Source organism: Perognathus longimembris, chromosome 10 (genome assembly GCF_023159225.1).
Source record: "Perognathus longimembris pacificus isolate PPM17 chromosome 10, ASM2315922v1, whole genome shotgun sequence".
Lineage (NCBI taxonomy): Eukaryota > Metazoa > Chordata > Mammalia > Rodentia > Heteromyidae > Perognathus > Perognathus longimembris.
In genome coordinates this window covers 9860079-9882771 of record NC_063170.1, presented here as the reverse complement: position 1 = coordinate 9882771, position 22693 = coordinate 9860079, and positions in this window count along the sequence as shown.

Here is a 22693-nt window from a genome sequence, read left to right as displayed (position 1 = left end):
ATTTGAGAAGGCATAAATATACAGAGAAGAGTTGAGATGAACCTATCACCATTAGTTGGTAGTTGTTCCTTATTAGTTCCCTTCATTTCAGAGTTGTACATCTTTCTATCTTCTCCACTTTTATCCCCAGAAGTCAAAAATTTATCATATTCAAAATTCTTAAGTAGGAATATAAAATAGCCTTTCTATGGCTATCAGTGTTTCATAGTTTCATTGTTGGCATTTCAAAGCTGAATGCTTGTTATTTAATTAGAAAATAAATTATTTCATAAGGAAATGAGTTCTCTGGAGAGTATTCCTGACATCATTCTCACTTATACTCTCCAGAGGTAACAACTGTCAACAGCTTCCTCTGTCGTCTTTAAGACTTTCTAGGTGTGTACAAGAAAGATAAGGTCATAGTTACTTTTTGCATTCTGATTTTTATTTTAACCCAATAATAGTGCTTTGGAATTTTTTAATGTTTATATCTTTATATCTGTCTCATTTCTAGCAATAACATAGAACTCCATACAGTGAATGCACCATAGTTTAACCACTTTCCACTTGATGAGCCTATTTTCTCTATAATAATCATTGCAATTGTATCTTCAGGTTTCATTCACTTCTATCATGTGTTCTTTGAAGTTCCTTTCTGTTGTTTACTTCTTTTGATTTACTGTTTGCTTTTAGTATGCTCATCACTTCTCCCTTTCATAGTTGTTTTTTTCAATACTAGTTTTTATTGCTTCTCTTTCTCTGTTAGTGTTCTTCATTAATTATAATTCTATTGCTTACTCTTTAAAATATTAAATTCATTTTAAGATGCATTGTATATATAAATCACTTTGTTAAATGGCAAAAAAAAAAGTCAATGTATTCTTTAAAAATTAAGAAAAGTGAGGTGGGATGGGTGGGTTGGGACAGTGAGGGTAAGAATGCCGAAAGGGGTGACTTTGATCAAGACACACTATATTCATAAATTGTTTTGTTGAATGACAACTCCTTTGTACAACTTCTTAAAGATAATAAAAAAATTTTTTAAGATAAAGTAAAAGGAAATGGAAAAAGATCCAAAAATAATGAAAAGACACGCTGTGTTCATGGATTGGAAGAGCACTGTTAAAAGTTTCACTCGGGGGAGGAGGGAAGATGGGAGAAAAATGAGGAAGGAGGTAACAAGTTTGACGGGAAATGTACTCACTACCTTACATATATAACTACCTCTCTGTACATCACTTTGACAATAAAATTAAATTTAAAAATAAAAAGAGTTTCACACTAGGAAATGCAACAATGACTCCCATTCTACTGCATAACTATTGTAAGCAAATAATAATATTTCCATTACCCCCCAAAATCTTAAATTCAGCTAGAAATCTTCATGTTTAACAAATTGCTGGGATTTCTTAACCACATCCTCTTCAGTAGGCTATAAGAATTATATGTATGGTAGGAAAGGCTGGCATTGAAGAGGCCAGCATTCTGAGACTGAAGAATAATCATAAATGTGTTGGATTTGGTGTCTCACACTTGGAATCTTAGCTCCTCAGGAAGAAGTGATTGTGAGGATCTCAGTTTGAGGCCAGCCACGGAGAAGGTTCGTAAGACCCCATCTCAACAAGTAAAAGCTCAGTTTGGTGGTGTGAGCATGTCAGCCTTCCTATGCAGGAAGTGTGAACAGGAGAATCATAGATCAGGCTCTCCCAGGAGAAAATGTGATATTTTACTTTACAAATGACCAAAGCAGGCTGGAAGCATAGTTAAGCAGTAGAGTTACTCAAGCAAGTAGAAGGTCCTGAGTTCAAACCCTAGTACTGCCAAAAAAAAAAAAAAGGAAAACATTTGCATAAACACAAATATTTGAGCAATTTCAATTTGTTTGAGTAAATAAATTGAGTAAACTCAAATAATATAATTTGGATCTGTCTCTGTCCCAATTGATTGTTAATTACCTTAAAAAAGCTCAGCAACTTTTTTTTTAAGTTGGGACTAATAAAAGGTTAATAGTTCAGCATTGAACTTTGTTTGAAACAAAACTGCATTCATTCACTGAACTAGAGCTGTACACCTGCCAAAATCTTATCTTTGAGATTAAGTTGTTGAATGGTGTCCTCACAAAAAGGACATCCTTAATACACATATGTCATTTTCTATTTTGATTTATTTGATGAAAGAAAAGAAGACTAACCAGGTATGCTGCTCCTTATCTAGAATTGTAGCCCGTGGGAGGTAGAAGCAGAGACAGGAAGATTGTGAACGAATGGCCAGCACGTTCAACATAGAGTCACAAAACAGGAAAAGACACAAAGGAAAGACATTTTAAACAAGTTGTATGTAAGACTGCTTTTAGATATTTACAGTTTTTCTAATCCTTTCCAGTATCTCAGACACATCTAATACAAGTGAACTTTGAGGGACATCTTTATTAATAGAGTTTTTTAGAGCATTCAGCTTAGTTTGCTAGGTCTTTACAGGCTAGTTCTCTTTTTCCCACTCATTTTTATCAGCATATATATATAGTTAAACTATGTAAAAAATACAAGTACAAACTATTGTAAATAAACACAATTGATTTAGTGAGTTTCTGTTTATCTAGGTAAATACCCGATCATATTAAAGAATAGCTGTTTAACAATGCACCTTCAGTAAAATGATTCAATCGTGTTCTTATAAAGACACTGAAGAGTGCAGGACAGTAAAGTGAATCAGCTAAGAGGGGATTGGTTAAGAATAAAGCCACTACTAGCCTGCACCAGTGCCTCACACCTGTAATCCTAGTTACTCAGAAGGCTGAGATCTAAGGATTGCAGTTTGAAGTCAGCCCTTGGCAAGAAAGTGCTTGAGACTCTTATCTCCAATAAACTACTCAAAAAAAGCCAGAAGTGGTGCTGTAGCTCATGTACTAGAGTGTTAGCCTTGAGCAAAAGAAGCTCTGGGGCAGCACTCAGACCCAGACTTCAAGCCCCAGGACCGGAATAATAATAAGGCCTCACATTAAAAATAAAGTGGGGCGGCAAACTTCACATTGGCAGAAGTAGGTGACCAGTAAGGGAAAGTTATGGGACCATGTTTGCTCAGCTGTTAACACCAGAGTTTTTCAAGTATGTATTTAACATTGAACACTTTTTTATTTTTGGAATATGGGAAAGTAAATCTATCCTATTTGCCATTTCTGTTTGCAAGGTTAGAACATGATCTGGTTAAAACTGAATTTAGACATGCAAATTGCTTTTTGGTTGTGCACATAATTGTGAATAGTAATGATGTATAAAAAATTTATAACCCTTTTTTTTTTTTTCTAGTACTGGGGATTGAACTCCAGACCTTCTCGGAACTCAGCTTTATTGCTCAAGGCTACTATTCTGCCACTTGAGCCACACCTCTACCCCAGCTTTCTTACTGGTTAATTGAAGATAGAGTCTTGCATATTTTTCTCTCAGGGTGGCTTCAAACCACTAAACCCTCCAGATTCCAGCCTCCTGAATAGCTGGGATTCCAAGTGTGAGCCAGTAGCTCTCCATTTATCTTCCCTTTTCAAAATATAAATAAGGCTTACCTGAAACAGATCTTATATCTACTTGTATTTCTGAAGTGTTTTTGATCATTCTATTTGGCAAGAAAAAGTTAAACCAAGCAAGAAATTTATACTACTCCAATATAGTAAATTATTTTAACCTCCTACTTCAACGGTTATGAACAGTGTGCTAAAATGCTGAAATTATTTCTCTGTGATCCCCAAATACCTAGCTTCCAGGCCATACACACTGCCCAAGGGTTCAATAAGTAGGTTAATTCTTCCTTCAGGGTTGGCCTGAGGGTTAAAGTTCCTGATGAGCTAAGTAGAGCCTGCAAGTAAGAGAGGGTACAAGTATACTGTGTGCGTAAATGATTGAGGGCAGGAGGGACCACTCACATAAAGCCTATAGTTGATGACCTCTTGTGTAGTTGGTGGCCTTTATTTTATTTTATCTCTAGCTATGTTCTTGCTGATGTTTTAGTTTTGGTTTATGGTATAGCCCTGTTATAACCAGGCTCTGAACATTTGGCAAATGATTTTTGTGAAAAAATCTTCCAGTATTTTTATCCTATTGTTTTGGTATCCTATCCCTTTGCCTTTTAATTTATTCTAAAACTGTTTCTCCTTTTACACTTTTATGTATATGATGCCTGTAAGGTTGGCCAGAAAGGAAACCTGCTACATGGTTCAGGTGAGAAGAATTTATTGTGGGGAGAGCAAACTGCCAGCCCACACATGATGGAGGGGCGGGGAGACAGAGGGGAAGGAAGAAGAGAAAGAGAGAAAAGCAAGGAGAGAATTAGAGAGAAGAAGAAAGGGAGCGGTGACTTGTGTTGAGCCGGATTATATAGGGAAGGCATGAGGTATGGCCAAGTGGATTGGATATGATCTCAGAGAAAGAGGTAACTGCCTCCAGGCATGCCAGTTACCTAGGTAACTCAGGTACTGGGTGCAGACTTAAACAGGTGGGGGGCATCTTCATGGAGCCCTCCTAGGGATGGACCTTACAATGCCATAAAGGCAACAAAAACGAAAACTTGGAAAAGTTTATTTTTTACTTGGTAAAATGTTTTTGGTTTTTTTTTCTATGACATGGATGATAGTGATGATGATGGTAGTAATGATTTCTACATTTTCTGGGTTTTAATGTATTCTGTATTAACCCTGATGTCTCTTTTTGAATAACTTGTTTACATTTTACTGGGTGGTGGGGAAACAGACTCCCTAAATTTGAATACTTGTCCAGTGTCAGTTCATAAGCAGTAAAGAAATTAAAAAAGAAAAACAGTTTTATTCTCAGGTTTCTCTATCTCCTGAGCCTAGTTCCTTTTCTTCCATGCCAGTATTTCTCAATGTAGGAACAAGGAAAGGTTGGAGTATTCTCAAATGTCATCTTATGACCAGTTTTTAATTCACTCAACAAATATTTATTGAATGCCTATTTTGTGCACTTTAAATACAGTACATGGAAAAAAGATTAAAATGTTGCTTTAGTCAACTTATACTCTTGGGGGAATGGAAGAGATAGAGAAGAAACTAGTAAAGACACAAACTATATAATGTGGTAAAAGTTGAGAAATGCTATGGAGAAAAATCTCTTTGATAGTTCTGTGCTTCCATCTTACTGAGTATAGATATTTAACATAATGATACTGTGTAAAATCTTAATGACCTCGTGTAACAACGTACTGACTTGTGTGACTCTGGAGCAATTCTAAGTTTGTGTTTTCTTACACATTGTTGGATAAAGAATGGGAAAAAAAAGTCACGTTACAGTGTCAAACTGAAGGAGGCATAGTGACTCAAAAAGGATTACCTCATAACATAGCACATGGTAATAAAGTTATGATGAATCCAAAGAAATAATAGATTGTAGCAGTCGGTACTAGTAATATTGAATTGGAAGTCATCATTACTTTTCAATGTACCTTTTAGAAATAATTCTGTGCTGTTAAATATCCCTCTTCCCTCATAAACAGACTTATAGAATTGTAACTTCTTTGTACAATTATTTAATAATAACGTAAGAGTATCAAGCAGCTTTAAAAAAAAAATCCTTCTTCAAACTCCCTCAACCTGATTGTTTGCTGCAGATTTATATGATTCGAATGTTTGTGTCTATCTTAAAGTAAAAGATATCTCTACCATATTAAGAAAATTTTATTAAAACAGGCTATCAAACCTGCTGTCAGTGGCTTACACCTGTAATTCTAGCTATCCAGAAGGCTGAGACCTGAGGACTGAGGTTCAAAACCAGCCTGAGGAGTAAAGTCTATGAGACGGTATCTCCAATTAAACAGCAAAATGCCAGACTCAAATGATACAGTGCCAGCCATGAGTGAGAAAAGCCAAAGAACTACTCAAGGCCAGGCCCTGAATTCAAGCACTGATACTAGCACAAAATATAAAATAATTGAATGAATGAATGAATGAATGAATGAAGAGACACTCTGCCAGGTGTGGTTGTATATACAACTAGAATCCCATCACTCGGGCTATAAGTTTGCTCAGCACGAGTAATTTCCTTTCTATTGAAGTACCACTCTGCTAAACTCTCTCAAATTTGGTTTTGTGGAAAAGCACATTTGTTTTGATACAAGATAAGTTACCATAGCCCAGATGTCCCTTAGTAGATGACTGGATCAAGAAAACGTATGTATACACAGTGGAATTCTGTGCTTCCATCAGAAAGAATGGCATTGCCCTATTCATAAGGGAATTGAAAAGACTTAGAAAAAGAATATTAAGTAAAGTAAGCTGAACCCAAAGAAACATAGGCTCTATTGTTTCCCTCATTTGTAATAATTAGTATATATCTAGGATAATCCTAGCAGAGGATCACAATAGCTCAATAGCTATGTACATATGACCATATAAAATGATGCTAATCAAACTGAATTCCAAGATATGGAAACAAGAGTTTTCTTTTTGTTTGTTGGTTTGGTTTTTAATGTACTATGTGAAGTTATTTCCTTGTTCTTTCATTTTTTTTCTTTAGTTTATCCCCTGTTGTCACTGTTTTTTATTTTGGTACCCTGTGTCTTGTATATGTTTATCTGATTTGGAGAAGGGAAGGGGAAATCACAAAATGGTGAGACCAAGGACAAAGGACAAACCAATGTAACAGTGATACTCACAAGACACTATGTTGGAAATGAACTTTACAACTTGGGGAGAGGAGAGTCGAGGGAAAGAAGTTGGAGAAAACAAGGGAAGGCTAATAACTCTGTTGGACAAGAAATGTATCCATTACCTTATGTAACTGTAACCCCTCTGCACATCACCTTTACAATAAAATAGAATAGAATTTTTTAAAAAGAGGCAAAGAGATTTAATTATAGATGGGAAGTAACATATGAAACTTTTAAGATTAATCTAGAACCTTCATTACCTGGATTAGATATGTCAAAAGTGTAAAAGTTTTATGATTCAGCCTTCTGAAATGCCTAGTTATAGGAAATGAATGTGTGATTGGCACAGCAAGAGTTGGAAGGAATTATTTATCTCCAAATTGCTGTATAATCTGCAATGCTATGAATTTGCCTCTAAAAGTCTCTAAAAATGAACCTCCCATTTGCTGTTAAGCTGAAGATGCTGTTTCACTTAAGCCACAGCCAGAGAGCAGAAAAATAACCATTACTGTGGTTTACATTGTTGGCCTTGCAGGATAAAACAGATGGGATCTTTACTTTCCACAAGTCAGTGAGATGGTTGTTACTATTCCCATTGTACTGATGAAGAACTTAAGGATGGGCTCCTTGTCTACATTCCCAGAAAATACAGTGGAAAAATTGACTGATTTTAGACAGAAGGCATTGAGAACATTAAATCTCTAAAATTTTACCTTGTGATGTTCTACATAAGCCTATTGTTAAATGGCAACTTCTTCTCTGTTAATCCTTGCTGACAGAACATTTTCTATTGTCATGAAGCAGTCGCATAAGGCAGAGCTTTAACAAGCAAACTAGGTATCTACTCTGTTCAAAATCTGCCATATTTAGTGCAAAAGAATTCATCAGTTCAGAGGTAAACAAACTATCTTAATATTCTCTTCAAAACAGGGATATGTGCTTAGCTAGAGATGTTTCATTCTGTGAATTTATCCTTCTGTGCCTTTTATTCTTGTGGGACTGGTTTTTCTGTAAACTCATTTAAACTGTAGATAAGGGATAATTTATTTTTAAAATGCCAGAGAGAAAAAAATAGGCATAACAGGGAAAATACAACTACCTACATTTTATTATGTTCTTAAAGAAGTTCACAGTCTGTAGCCCTGTTCTTCCTATTTCTGAGCCTTCTTTAATATTCTCTTTAACTCATTATACTTCTCTTTCCCATCTCACAGCTGGTATTTTTCTCCCCCTTCCTTTCCCTTCTTTCCCTTCTCTCTCCCTTCCCCTTCTCTCCTTGATTCACTCTCATTAACTCTTCCAAGGGTAGACCCCCAATATGTGGCCACAAGAAGACTCCAGAGTGCGGCTAGGGGATGCAAACTGTTTCTGAATCTAAATATTGCTTTTTATAGATCTCAAAAAATTTTTAATATTTTTGTATTGTATGTACTGGTATCTTTATGTATGTGTATATATGTGTGTATATAAATACATACATATATACATTCATTTCCTTTGTGTCATATAAACTTCATAAATTATCTATGGATTCTTAACCTGCCTATAAATTAGATCTTTGTAACTAAAAATTCTTATACTTTCTAAAATCTTTGTACAGATGTTTTATATTTTTTCCATTAAGTGCCTTGAAAAGGCACTTGTAAACACTCGGGATATAGGATACTCCCATACATCAGTAAGCAGATTTACCAGTTGTTTTTGTTTTCCAAAACATTCTCATTCCATAAATCTCAAACTGTACACCAAGGAAGGTTCCCTTGGCCCCTGCAACCAACTGAGAGGTGCAATGAAAGATGGTTTAAATTTTTGAGAGAAGCACAGCGACATCTGTTGGGCATGACCTGAACTATTGCTATTATGATACAACTTTGGGCCTTTTTTTTTTTTTTTTACTATATTTTTGGCTTTTCTTTTTTTGGTACTGGGGATTGAACCCAGGACATTGCACTTCCTAGGCAAGTGCTTTGCCACTGAGCTATTACTTTTCCTATCAGAGGAGCCATGAAAACACTACTAGACTCTCAGTGCTCCAAGAACACTCAAGACAATAAAATTATTTTATTTTTTATTTTTTCCTTATTTATTGTCAAAGTGATGTACAGAGAGGTTACAGTTTCCTACGTTAGGCATTGGGTACATTTCTTGTACTATTTGTTACCTCCTCCCTCATTCCCCCCTCCCCCCAATAAAATTACTTTTTGTATTCAATTAGTTTTAGACTTTTTCACACAGTTGATTAAAACAACTTAAACACGTCACGCAGTTTTGATAAGAAAATGCAGTAAATTATTATCAAAACATTTATTAAAAAATGCATGCAAGGGCTGGGGATATGGCCTAGTGGCAAGAGTGCCTGCCTCGTATACATGAGGCCCTGGGTTCGATTCCCCAGCACCACATATACAGAAAACGGCCAGAAGCGGCGCTGTAGCTCAAGTGGCAGAGTGCTAGCCTTGAGCAAAAAGAAGCCAGGGACAGTGCTCAGGCCCTGAGTCCAAGGCCCAGGACTGGCCAAAAAAAAAAAAAAAATGCATGCAAAATTTTCCATGCTCATGTGCCTGCATAATGAATTTTACCAACTAAGTGAATCACTTGTATTTACATTTTTGTTGCACATTTCATTTGTTTGGTTTTTGAGGCAGTGTTTTGCCATACAGTCCATGTTGGCCTAGAACTTGATATGTAGCTCAGGTTGGTCTGAAACTCATGCATGGTCTTTCTGCCTCAGTCTCCTGAGTGCTGAATTTACAGGCATGTGCCTCCATTCCCAGCTTATATTTTTGTTTTGTTGATGTAACCCATGAGAAAATATGCTATGAAAATATGCAAATAGGTAGAGTTAGGAAACAATTTATTATAGTAATACCATCATAAGTGAGTTCTTTAAACTTAGATTTGGGGTCATATATGAAACATGTAATCAAAGAATTAGAAAACTATTTTTCTTGTAGCATTTGTTATTTAGACTCATAGCAATTAGTAGCCATTAGCTCCATGTGACTACTTAAATTTAACAGAATTAAATTAAATTAAATTTAAAATTCAGCTCCTCGGGCTGGGAATATGGCCTAGTGGCAAGAGCGCCTGCCTTATATACATGAAGCCCTGGGTTCGATTCCCCAGCACCACATATATAGAAAACGGCCAGAAGTGGCTCTGTGGCTCAAGTGGTAGAGTGCTAGCCTTGAACAAAATAAACCAGGGACAGTGCTCAGGCCCTGAGTCCAAGGCCCAGGACTGGCAAAAAAAAGAAAACTATGTGTCAAAAGTCAGCTCCTCAGTTGTGCTAGACATGTTTATGGTGGCTATTGTATTGGATGGTACCAGCAAAGAACATTCTATGAAGACAGGAAGTTCTGTTGCATAATTCTAGTCTGTACATTAAAGTCATCTTTAGCAACACAGACAATATTTTTAATCATTTCCATTTTTGATACCCCAGAGGTTTTCCCACCTCAGAGTACATACAGCAGGTTTTGTTTTGTTTTGTTTTTGCCAGTCCTGGGGCTTGAACTCAGGGCCTGAGCACTGTCCCTGGCTTCTTTTTACTCAAAGCTAGCACTCTACAAACTTGAGCCACCGTGCCACTTCTGACCTTTTCTATATATGTGGTGTTGAGGAATCGAACCTAGGGCTTCATGTATATGAGGCAAGCACTGCTTGCCACTAGGCCATATTCCAAGCCCCAAAAGGGTTTGGGGGTTTTTTGGTTGGGTTTTTTTTTTTTTAACTTTTTTTTGTGTGTGTGTCTTTTCTTTTTCTTTTTCTTTTTTTTTTTGCCAGTCCTGGGCCTTGGACTCAGGGCCTGAGCACTGTCCCTGGCTTCTTTTTGCTCAAGGCTAGCACTCTGCCACTTGAGCCACAAGGCCGCTTCTGGCCGTTTTCTGTATATGTGGTGCTGGGGAATCGAACCTAGGGCCTCGTGTATCCGAGGCAGGCACTCTTGCCACTAGGCTATATCCCCAGCCCCGTGTCTTTTCTTTTTTGGTAACCCAGGACATTGCACTTGCTAGGCGAGCACTTTGCCACTGAGCTACATCCCAGCCCAGCAGTTTTTAAATTTTAATACACCGTACAATAACTGGTTTTAGCCATCACATCTGCACTCAGCCCCTCAGAAGGAGAGGGAAACAAAATTATGCCTCCTTTTCCTGATGTTTATAAAAATATTTCCTGGAATTTGGTAGCTGCTTATAAACTATTAGCTACCTACTAACTGGACAGACCTTAATCAGTGTGCAAGACTGATTAGAAAATGAGTTCTTTATTCTGAAGTGGTTATGGGCTCAGCCAAGAATTCGTGGGTGAGAGGTTGACTAAAGAAGAGAAGGATTGATGGGAAACAATAATTGGTTTTCCACAATTTGCCAACAGCTAGCATTATCAAAGGGTTTCTTGTTTTATGCCCATGTCACTTATCTTATGGGCATAAACTGGTATCTCATTGTGGTTTTAATTTATACTTCTCTTACTTCTGGGAGTTTGAGGGTATTCTTAAGTTTATAAGCCATTTCAGCTCCTACTTCTTTGAAGTACCTGTTTCTTTTGCTTCATTTCATCGGTTGTTTTACTTTCCTTGTGAAGTTTTAGGAGTTTCTTGTATATTCCAAAGACCATGTCTACTTATAGCCTCATATTTTAGGCATTTTACTTCTAACCATCATGCACGATTTTTGAAACTCTACTCTGAAATGGTCATTTGTTACATAATGCCTTTCGTTCATTTCTTATTACTACTGTGTTTCAGTCTACCATCTTATTTTATACTATTGTACTTTTTCTTGTTTATTAATTTTTTTACTTCATCTTGAATTCTTTTTCTTCATTTTGTTACCCTACTAATTTAGTAGCTATCGACTATTTTAATTGTCATAGCTTAAATGCTAGTATGCATACATACATAAAATTTAACAAAATACATATCCCTTTTCAGAACTATATAAAGATTTTAGACTGATCTAATGTCAGTTCCTCTCTCTACATACTTAATATTTTCTACTGTCTTATCTCTGTTGTGGTGGGGTTTTTCTTTGTAGTAGTTTGTGTGCCCCAGTTTTTCTGTTTTGGTTTTTGAGACAGTCTCACTATATAGCGCAGGCTAGCCTCAAACTCACAATAATCCTCCCCAAACTCCCAGGTGCTGGGATTACAGGCATGAACTATCATACTCAGCTCATCTTATTGTTGTTGTTTTTAACTCATAGAAACATTGTTTTTAGGAACAGCATCTGGATATGTTGATCCGGATAACCTTACAGTCCTGCTTCAGCCTCCCAAATAGTGGGACTACAAAAATGTACCATTGCACCCAACTCAAAATATTTTGTATTATTTTCAAGGCTGCGTAAAAAGTTTTCAGAAGTTTTACAAGGAATTCTCATGTACTTCCTACTCCAATTCTCATTGTTGACAGTTTTCCATACCTGCTCTATCATGTTCTCTCTAGCCTCATTTCTCTCTTTCCAGTCTTTTCCTGACAATGGTTTTCATATAGATTCTCAACATAGATTAGTTTTCATTGTTCTAAAGCCTCATGTAAGTTGAAATACCCACTTCATACTCCATCTTATCCAACTAATTTTGTTCAACATAATGCCTAGTATTCCATATTGGTTCAAGTTTCAGTGGCTTATTCTTCATTATAAGGCTTCACCTTATGAACATACTATGATTTGTTTTTTCATTCTTCTTGATATTTGAGTTGTTGCTTTTTGGCTGTTATAAATAAAGCTACAAACGTTCTTGACCAAATCCTTAGCTTTCTTTGGTAATTGCTGGGCAAAAATTCTGGGTACTCCATATCCTCACTAACATTTAATGCTTTTAATTTTCCCAACCTAGTGAATATCTTTTGATTTAATTTTACATTTCCCTCATGACTAATTATTTTAACTACTTTTTCATGTGCTTAAGAGACATTTATTGCTCTTTGTGAAATGTCAAATCTTTAGCCCTTTTAAAAATTGGATTATTAAATTGCTGATTTTTATGTGTCTTTGTATAGTCCTGAATACAAATCCTTTGTTAGCTGTTTATTTTTCAAATCTTTTCTTCCAGTCTGTAGCTTATCTTTTTAAAATTAATAGTGTCTTGTACATTTCAATTAAATATTTTATAATTATGGACTTCTAAGAAGTAGTTACATATCCTTTTCCCTTGGCTCCAACACACAACCATAAAGAGATTTCTTCTGTGCTTGCTTCTTAGACATTTGATAATTTTGGCTTTTAGATTTGATTCAAGTAGCAGTTTTTATTTTACTTTGTGTTTTTGCTCAGAATTTGTCAGTGTTATCTACAGAACAATTTTTCTGATAGCATTTATTTCATTGTTGCCTGATGTGGAGCCCCAGTTTTTTTGTTTGTTTACAGATAATGTCTCCCTATGTATCTCAAGCTGGCCTCAAACTCAGAATCCTCCTGCCTCAGTCTTCCTAGCGCTTGAATTGCATGGGTGAACCACCATGTACTTTTCTTATTGTTGTAGGGCTAGGGAACAAATTCAGGCCCTTTAACGTGCTTGAAAATGAGCTTTGTCCCCAGCCTTAAGTTTTTATCTCAGCAGTGTTGATTTAGATTCATCTGTATCTAATATATTCAGGTTTTGATGAGGGATTTTTGTTTGATTGACTAGTTGGTTTGAGTTTTTGTTGTATTTGTTTTACTCACCAATTTTTGTTTCAGTACTGAAGTTTGAATTCAAGACCTGGCACTTGCTAGACAGGCAGTCTAACACTTGAACCACATTCCCAATCATTATTGCTTTCATTATTTTTCAAATGACATCTTTGTGCGGGCTCACTTTGGACAATGATCCTCCTGTCTATACCTCCTGTCCATGCCTGCGTAGCTGGAGTTGTAGGCATGTGCCACCCAGATCCCACTTATTTGTTGAGATGGGGTCTCACTGTTTGCCAAGGCTGTCATTCTTCAAATCTCTACCTCCTCTGGAATCACAAGTATGAGACATTCTTTTGTGTTGAGATGGAAACTCGATCATGTTTACCTTCTGCACTGGTCATAAACCACTATCAGTCATCTCCTTCTAATTTGACCTTCTGAGTATCTGGGATTACAGGCTTGAGGCAGACTGCACCTGTGCTTGCCATTTTTTACCACACTACATACCAGTTCTTACTTTCTGGCATTGTTTACTTTTAGATTTAAAAGATAATTTACTTTTTAGACTTAAAAGGTAACCTCCTGTGAAAACAAGTGTTAAGTTGCATTTTTTTTCCTCTCAGTAATTTAAGTATGTTGTAGCCCAAGATTCTAGTTTCCATTGAGATGTCAGATGTGAGTGTTTTTATCGTTGTGAATTGACACTCTATGATATCCTCTTCACATTTTGTTTTTTACAGGTTTACTCTAGTGTGGTGTGATACATATGGGTTTTTACTTATCTTTCAAACCATTATACTAACTGAATCTAAGAGTTCATATATTACAACATTTCTGGAAAATTCTATAAATAATTGAATTTTAGACCCTCCTATTCTCAGCTCTGAGTATCATAACTTCTCTTTATACTTTGCCTCTCTGTGTCTCTCTGTGCTTTAATTTGGCTAATTTCTTTAGTTTTATCTTCTAGTTCATGAATTCTCTCTTCACCTATGTCATGTCTGGTTTTATGTCTCTCATACATTAAAAAATATTTTTTGATAAGATTAACTTTACTTGGGCTGGGAATATGGCCTAGTGGCAAGAGTGCTTGCCTCACATACATGAAGCCATGGGTTCAATTCCCCAGCACCACATATACAGAAAACGGCCAGAAGTGGTGCTGTGGTTCAAGTGACAGAGTGCTAGCCTTGAGCAAAAAAAGAAGCCAGGGACAGTGCTCAGGTCCTGAGTCCAAGCCCCAGGACTGGGGGCGGGGGGGAAAAAAAAGATTAACTTTACTTAGTACATAAAACACAAAAAATTATACATTTTAGTGAGGTACAACGTGGTGTCCCAATGCATGTATGTACACATTGTGCAATCAGATTAAACGGCCTTATTAGCTAGCATTTTTATATCTTTGTAATGGAAACATTCAAACTGCTATATGAAAGCATATAGCAGTACCCAGTTGCTATCTCATAACTAATTGCAACTTAAAGCTCATTGAAGAACCTTCCCCATCCCAGTCTCTTTTCCCTCTAATGAATTTAAATGTTTAGTTATATTTAAAATAAACAACCTCTTGTAGTCTTGACTCATTTTTCTATGCCCTCCTTTATTTCTTACCTACGTTAAACATACTTATTTTATTTTCTCAACTCTGAGCTTCCAGTGTTTGAAATGCTATATTTTTTCATCATATTTCCTCCTTGTTGGTTCTTTAGTGCCTACTGATAATATCTTTTTCCCTCGTGATTTTTATGACTTTTCTTTTTTAATCTGTCAATCATGAAATTATGTAAGCCAAAAAATATGAACAGATTGAAGGAGGTCAGGGTTGAGGACACTTTTTTTAATGTACTTGCATTTTCTCTACCTTGCCTATGTTCTGATAAGAACTATCAGCCAAAGATTAATTTCTCAGGTTGGTTATTTTTCAACCCTTATAGATAGTACTATTTCCATCCCCATATCCACCTGTAGTTCTAAATTGGGGTGTTCGTGTATCCTGGTTTCCCCAAGATAATCACAGTTAATGTCCTTTTTTCTGGTATAATTATCAACAGTTTCTCTCTCACACAAGAATCTCTGTTTGATTATAAGTTATGTTACTCTACTAAGACTACTAAGAGATTTTTTTTGTTCCAACAATAGCCAAAGCTGACCAACAGTTTTATTATTTCTTCATTGAAAGAGCAGAATTTCTAATTCACTGTTTCAGTGAAGATGTATCTCTTCTAGAATCCCTGATTTTAAGTTGGGGTTTCCATTCCAACTTCTCAAATAAAATGCTTTAGGTTTCTGGGGATTGGCAGCTGCCCTCAGGGCAGCCGCTGGCTTTAGCATGTTTACCTCTCTGGATTCATGCTTCTGCTTAGTTCTTGGCCTCTAAGGATTTTCCTTACTTTATTGTGAGCTCAGCTATATATTTTAAAGGATGTTGTAAATCTTTTATCCAGAATATTTAGTTGTTTGGTTGCAGGAAGTGTTTTTCTCCACTAGAACAAAATCTTTGGACTCCTCAGAAATACTAACTTAACTGCATGTAGCATTGGAAAGCCAAAATGTTCTAGTGTTGATGTATCCCACAAATTTCAAAGAGCAAAATTCCTGCTTGAGAGCTTTCCCTTTGCCCTTATTTCATTGAAAATAGGAATATAATTGAAGGGAAGTGTAATTATCTCTTAGGGTGTTCGATTTTCCAGGTAGGAACTTAGAATGTAAAGTATAATCACTTTTATTTCTAAAAAAGAACTAGACAAATGTTAGCATGGAACACAAAAGGTAGTATTACACACATTTTAGATGAAGGAACTGGAGCATAGAAAGTCTCACTAACTTACGCATGACTCATGGTAAATGATAGCGCTAATATTGGAGCCACAGTCAGCCTGACTCTAATACTTGTGCTCTATACAGCTTCCTCGTATGCCCCTTGACACGATTGTATGCATTCTTCTATCTCAACATTATAAATGTATGCTGATAGTGACAGTACTGCTCCACTGGCAGCTATTGTAGGCTTCCTAGTATTTTGGGTGTTGACAAATATCTAAAAGGATATAAATATCTAAAGGATATAAAGAATACAGAAAGGGGGGATAGGGAGAATGTCGGATTATTTTGCTATTACTTATTATTCCTAAATCATCAATATTTTCCATTTCTACATCTCTTCTCATTCTGTTCTGTCTTCATGGAAGGCCTTTACCTGTTTACCTGAAAATTTCTCTTATCCTTTACTGTTTATGTTTTTTAAAGCCTCCATAAATTCCACACCCCTCATAGAGTTGCTCCAACTGAATGAATGACTTGCTCCTCTGTGCCCCACAGTGTTTCCCAAATGTTTATGATAATTAGAATGGAACAACTTATAATTACAGATTGCCAGCTATATTATACTGGACTATGCCATTTCTGTCAAGTTAAAATGGTTAAATATTAGCATTATTTGGTATTTGTATACTCAGATAGATGTAGGGATAAGAAATATGTATAATTTACTGTTTTTCCTTTAAGTTCATGCTGAGACAAATGCTCAAAATACAATTACTGCATTGAGTGAATGTCCCATACCCCAGAAGCCATCTACTACATGAGCATCAGCCAGTCAGAACTGGTACTGCATTTAATGGCTTCTGAAGCCATGCCTATGCTACTCTACAACAACACAGCCTGTGCCAAGGGCACATGCAACAAAGGGGAAAAAAAGAGAGAGAGAGAGAAAAAGAAAGCTGGGGAGGGAGGTGGTACGGGGAGTTTAGTGAACCCTTAAGTAAGGTTCTTGCTATGTTAATGCTGCTGGTCTCTACAACAGTGCCATCAAGCATCACGGTTAACCTCTAGGGATAGAAAACTCAGAATTTTATGGAGTAATAAGCTATATCTTTGAGTAATTCTCATTCCTAGACAATCGTTCCTTCCATTAGACACTGCAGTCTATCTTTTTTAACTTCCTAATTACATGCTGAAAGACCTCAGCACCTAGATGACAAGAAAAGACTAAAATAATCTGAAGTCAAAGAATTGACTTTTTTTCTTCTTGGTGTCAGTCATGGGACTTGAACTTAGAGCCTGGACACTGTCCCTGAGCTTTTTAGGCTAGTGCTCTACCACTTGAGCCATAGCTCCACTTCCAGCTTTTTTAGTAGTTAATTGGAGATAAGAGACTTACAGACTTTTCTGGCCAGGCTGACTTCAAACTGTGATCCTCAGCTCTCAGCTTCTTAAGTAGCTAGAAATTACAGGCATAAAGCATTGGCGCCAAGCCAAATAATTGACTTTTAAAGAGCATCTCGGGTTCGTTAAACCAAATCTTATTTTGGACATGCCAAATTTCTCCTAATCATAATATTCTCTGATGATTCTTACTTTTAGTTTACCTGTGATGTTCAGAGCTGAGTCCTATATTGCTGGTAGAATATGATCAGAGAGCAGAGCAGAGAAAGGTCAAACCCATCTTTCAGCTCCATATGGGTCATGGTTTGACAGCATGTTTCCCCTGACAGTGAGGTATAGCAAGGTAATTTCCTATGGTGTAAAATAAGAATATAAGCCCAGACTTAAGGAGCCATGGCTTTATGGAAGGACAGGCTAGAAAACTACACCTATGGTTACTGATCTTGGCTGTGCATCAGAACTACCTATAAATGCTTTAAAAAACAAACAAACAACAACAACAAAAAAACAACCCAGAGACCTGTGCCCCAGGCCATCACTACTGAAAATAGCAGTCTAGTTGGGAAATCTTTGAAAAGGACATGAAAGTCAATATAAGTGGCTAAGAGTGCATGCTCTGGGGTCAGACTACCTGGATTTGAATTCAGAGACTTATAAATTTGTAAATTACTTAGACTCTCTGTTCTTATCTTTAAAAAGGAATAATGACCTTGAAGGGCTGACATGGTTATTGAGTTACTATAAAAAAAAAAAACCTAAGAGCCACTTAGTATATGCAAAGTAAATATTGTCTTATTATGATGTATGTATGTGTGTTTTAGATCTCTGTTGCTGCTTTTCATGCACAAGCTGGGAAAGCACTGACATAGTGGAGAAAAGTCACCTGTGTCATACCGTGAATGAAGAACAGGTCTCCCCATGCCTTTCTCAAGTAAGAATTCAAAATTCACTTCTCCATTTGCTTGTCACCATGCAAACCTCACTTCTCAAGTGGCCACTGATGGAGCAAGGCCTCTGCTTCTCTCACTACACCCACTGCTGGTTCTGGGTCAGTGTTTCTCATACCTGTGGATCTTGTAAAACTACTTTAAAACCTGGGTATACAGATTTTAAACCTTTCATATTACCAAGAACGGGCACTCAGAATTCATGGCTATTGTTATTTATTTACTTATCATAAATCATTGTGACACAAAAGAAGTAGAAACATTATAATCTCAGGGTAAATAATAAGCTTAAGTCAACTAAAACCTATAGTGTCTCTTTGCCTGTGACCACAATCTAATTGTGTGTTTTTGCTAATGGCAAATAGGAAAATTGTATCATAGTAAACATCGCTTTCTTTGCCTGCACCTTCACTTGCAAACCTAATTATGCATATGCACAGAGAGCCTCTAAACTTGGTAAATGATGCCTGAGGAGGAGAAAAACGTTTCCACTCTTGATTTACACCTAAATTTTGGCATATTTATGTTTCTTTGGCTTTTATTTACTTAGTTGGATTTGTTTTGATAGTCTACTTCAGTAGAAAATTTATAGAATAAAATTGCTATATTTTGGAATTAAAATGCCATGTGCTTCCCTATACAACTATTTTTTTTTGTTTTAGCTAATGAAAATTCTGCTGATTAGACACTGGGGAAAAGACCTGCCAGTAGTTAATGCTAATAGAGACACCAGTGCATTCTCCTCTATTAATCTATGAATAATGGAAGGCCCATTTCTTAAGTACACAGAGAAGAAAGAATAGAAAAAAGTACTGACAATGACACCAAATGTATTGCCTTTCTCTCACACTCCTATGCCCTTGTAACCTAGGGCATGTAGAGCAGGCTGGCAGCCATCACGTTACAGATTTAAAAGTGCTGGAATCTCCTAGTCCTGTAGCAGGTTGCCTGATGGATTGGTGAGTAATGTACTTGAAGAGTGCATTACTGAGCTCTAGACTAATGGCCACCTCTTGCCCATGGCCTTTATGGTAGATCATTCATTGTGCTGCCTCATCAGCTTCCTGCCAGTCTGTATCTGGCATGAGTATTGCTTGCTCCAAAGCTGATTAATACCCTGGGAATAAGTCCCACTGCAGGTTTCAACACAGATTACACAAAAATACAGTCATTCTGATGAAATGGGATAATACGACTTTTATTTGGTAAATTAAACAGAAAAAAATTTCCTTAATTTATATATTGTCAAAATAGAGACCTGTACAAATAGCATACTTAAGGAATCATAGCACAGGTTAAATATCTTAACTCTCTTTGGTGCCTTCATTAGCACAAAGATATCATACTTCTTCAAACTCAGTTTTCTGAAATTAAGTGACTAGGACAACAAATAAAAGCAGATAATTGAAGATCACATACAACCAAATGCAGACTATGATTCTAGAATTTGGAGGAGACTGAAGTCAATGACTGGAGGAATAAGAAACATCATGGAGAAAATACCAGCTAAATTGACTCTTAAAGGCTAGAATTAGAGTAGGCAATGAGGAAGGTGAGTATGCCAGATCAGAAAATAGCATGAGCAAAAGCATCCAAGTATTGAAGAGTATGACATACTAATGGATGCAAAAGAGAAAAGCCGGGCTAGAGCAGAAAATAGGGGTTTGGAAGTAGAAATCGTGGAAAATCAAGTACAGGCTGAGAGGCTTTCCAACGCTGGCAGTACTGTAGACTAGGTAATTGGGTTTGATGAGGTTATAAAAGTGGGACCTAGGAAAAGATTAGTGTCTTTAAAGGAAAACAAAAGGATGAGAACTCCCTTTCTTTTGTGTATTATGAGGTTATAACAAGAAAACAACCATTTGCAAACCAAGAAGGTCCTCGCCAGACCCTGGATCTACAGGAACCCTGATCTTGAACTTCCCAGACCCCAAAACTATGAGGAATAAATTCCTTATGCTTAGGCCATTGGATCTGTGGCATCTTGTCACAGCAGCCTATGGAAGCCAGAAAATATTCAGGATTAATATATCTTCTTAATTATTGGGTTCCTTATTACTTTGACATATTTTAATCACTCATAATCTTATTTACTCTGAAATTACTTTGTTATTACCACTTCAGCTTTCTTTTGATTAGTGTTAGCGTGGTATATTTTTCAATTCTTAAATTCTTAACTGATTCCTGTCTTTATATTTAAAGAGTCTTTTTAGAATCACAAATAGGATCATAGTTCAGCCAGTCAATCATAGAGTAAGCTCCTAATTTAAATTAACCAGTACCAAAAGGTGTTGGTGAATGACACAAGTGATAGTGCCTGCTTACCGAGCACAAGGCTCTGATTTCAAGCCTTAGGATAGCCAAAAAAATTCAAATGGAACAGTAAAAAATAATTTAGAGATAGCAAGGGATGTAGACTAGAAATGAGAATGAATTTAATAAAGGGATAGCCAGTTGGGAAGGATATTGATATAATATTACAGGATTTCCTGAAGGCCCAAACCACAGTAGGATAGTAGGAGTGGGAGAAGAAAGAATAATAATGATAAGAAATAATAATCTTAATAACTTTATTCTTTTCCATGTTATAAAGGGACACGTTATTTCCAGTAAAGGATTAATTTGAATCTGTATCAAGTTTCATCATATTTAAAGTTGCTATATACTTCTAACACAGTATTATATTGGTACTAAGTGATTACTCAATGTGCAATAGGAGGATAAAAGGAAAATAAACCAATTTAAGTGATTAAAAGCTTGATAGCATCTGGCTACAATTAGAATCCAAGCTTATAAATGAAATCTCATAAAGTCTGAAAAGCATCCCCTATTAAAAATAACATTAAGTGGGAACAGAATTATGGTTTTAATAATGTAAAAGAATAGTACAATTAAGTATACAATTATAAAAGGTAAAGGATTCTATTGTCAGTTGAAAAAATGTTCAAGTATTTTGAGAAAAAAATATATATATTTAAACTTCTCTGCAAAGACTTTCTCTATTCTTAGTATAACCCTAAACTATCCTACATTAGAAAGTAGTAAGGCCTCTCCATCTTCTAGAGGGAAAGATGTAAACTTTTTCTGTAAAGAGCTGATAATAAAAATTTTAGGTTTTGTGTACCATATAGTCTTCATTACAATTATTCAGCTCTATAACTGGAGCATGAATGTGTTCCAATAAAACTTTATTTACAAAATCAGATTGTGAACCTGATTTGTCCATGGATTGTAGTTTTCCAACCCCTGCTCTATAGTCTTTTTGTATTGGAAAGTCATGAAGAATTAACTCTTCTAATATGGCCAAGAGCAGTAGTCTCCAGTAGAGAAATGTAATGTGAGCCACATAGGAATTTCAAATTTTCTGAGAGCTACATTGTTTTTATTATTATTATTATTATTATTATTATTATTATTATTATTTGCCAATCCTGATCCTTAAACTCTGGGCCTGGATGGTGTCCTGAGCTTTTGTGCTCAAGGCAAGTATTCCATCATTTGAGCCACAGCTGTATTTCCAGCTTTCGTGCATAATTATAGTTATGCACAAGATTATCATGGATTTGCTTGCCCAGACTGGCTTTGAACCATGATCCTCAAATCTCATTCTCCTGAGGAGTTGGATTACAGGCATGAACCATCAGTGCCTGGCTTTAAATTAATTTTGACAATACACTTTACTCCAATATATCCAGAATTATGATGATGTCATTAACCTTAGAAATTTACTAATAATATATTACATTCTCATTAAAAAATCCTCAAATCGGGCTGGGGAGATAGCCTAGTGGCAAGAGTGCCTGCCTCGGATACACGAGGCCCCTAGGTTCGATTCCCCAGCACCACATATACAGAAAAACGGCCAGAAGCGGCGCTGTGGCTCAAGTGGCGGAGTGCTAGCCTTGAGCGGGAAGAAGCCAGGGACAGAGCTCAGGCCCTGAGTCCAAGGCCCAGGACTGGCCAAAAAACAAACAAACAAACAAACAAACAAAAAATCCTCAAATCATAATGTATATCATATGTTTATAGTACTTCTCAATTTGGACCAGCCACATAGCAAGTACTAAATAGCCACACATAGCTCATGGCCACCATATTGTATAGTGCAGGTCTAGATAATTCTAAGTTATCCCAAATCTTAAATGTTAATCCTCCAGATTGTAAATTATTCACTGGTAGGCCGATTTCTGACCCAGAAAGGTATTCCTTGTATATACTCTGTTCTCTGCCTTAACTTCAGCAACCATACCATTACAAAATACCCAGCAATGCTTCTCAAACATTAGTATATATAAGACTCACTTAGGGATATTGTTACAATGCAAATTT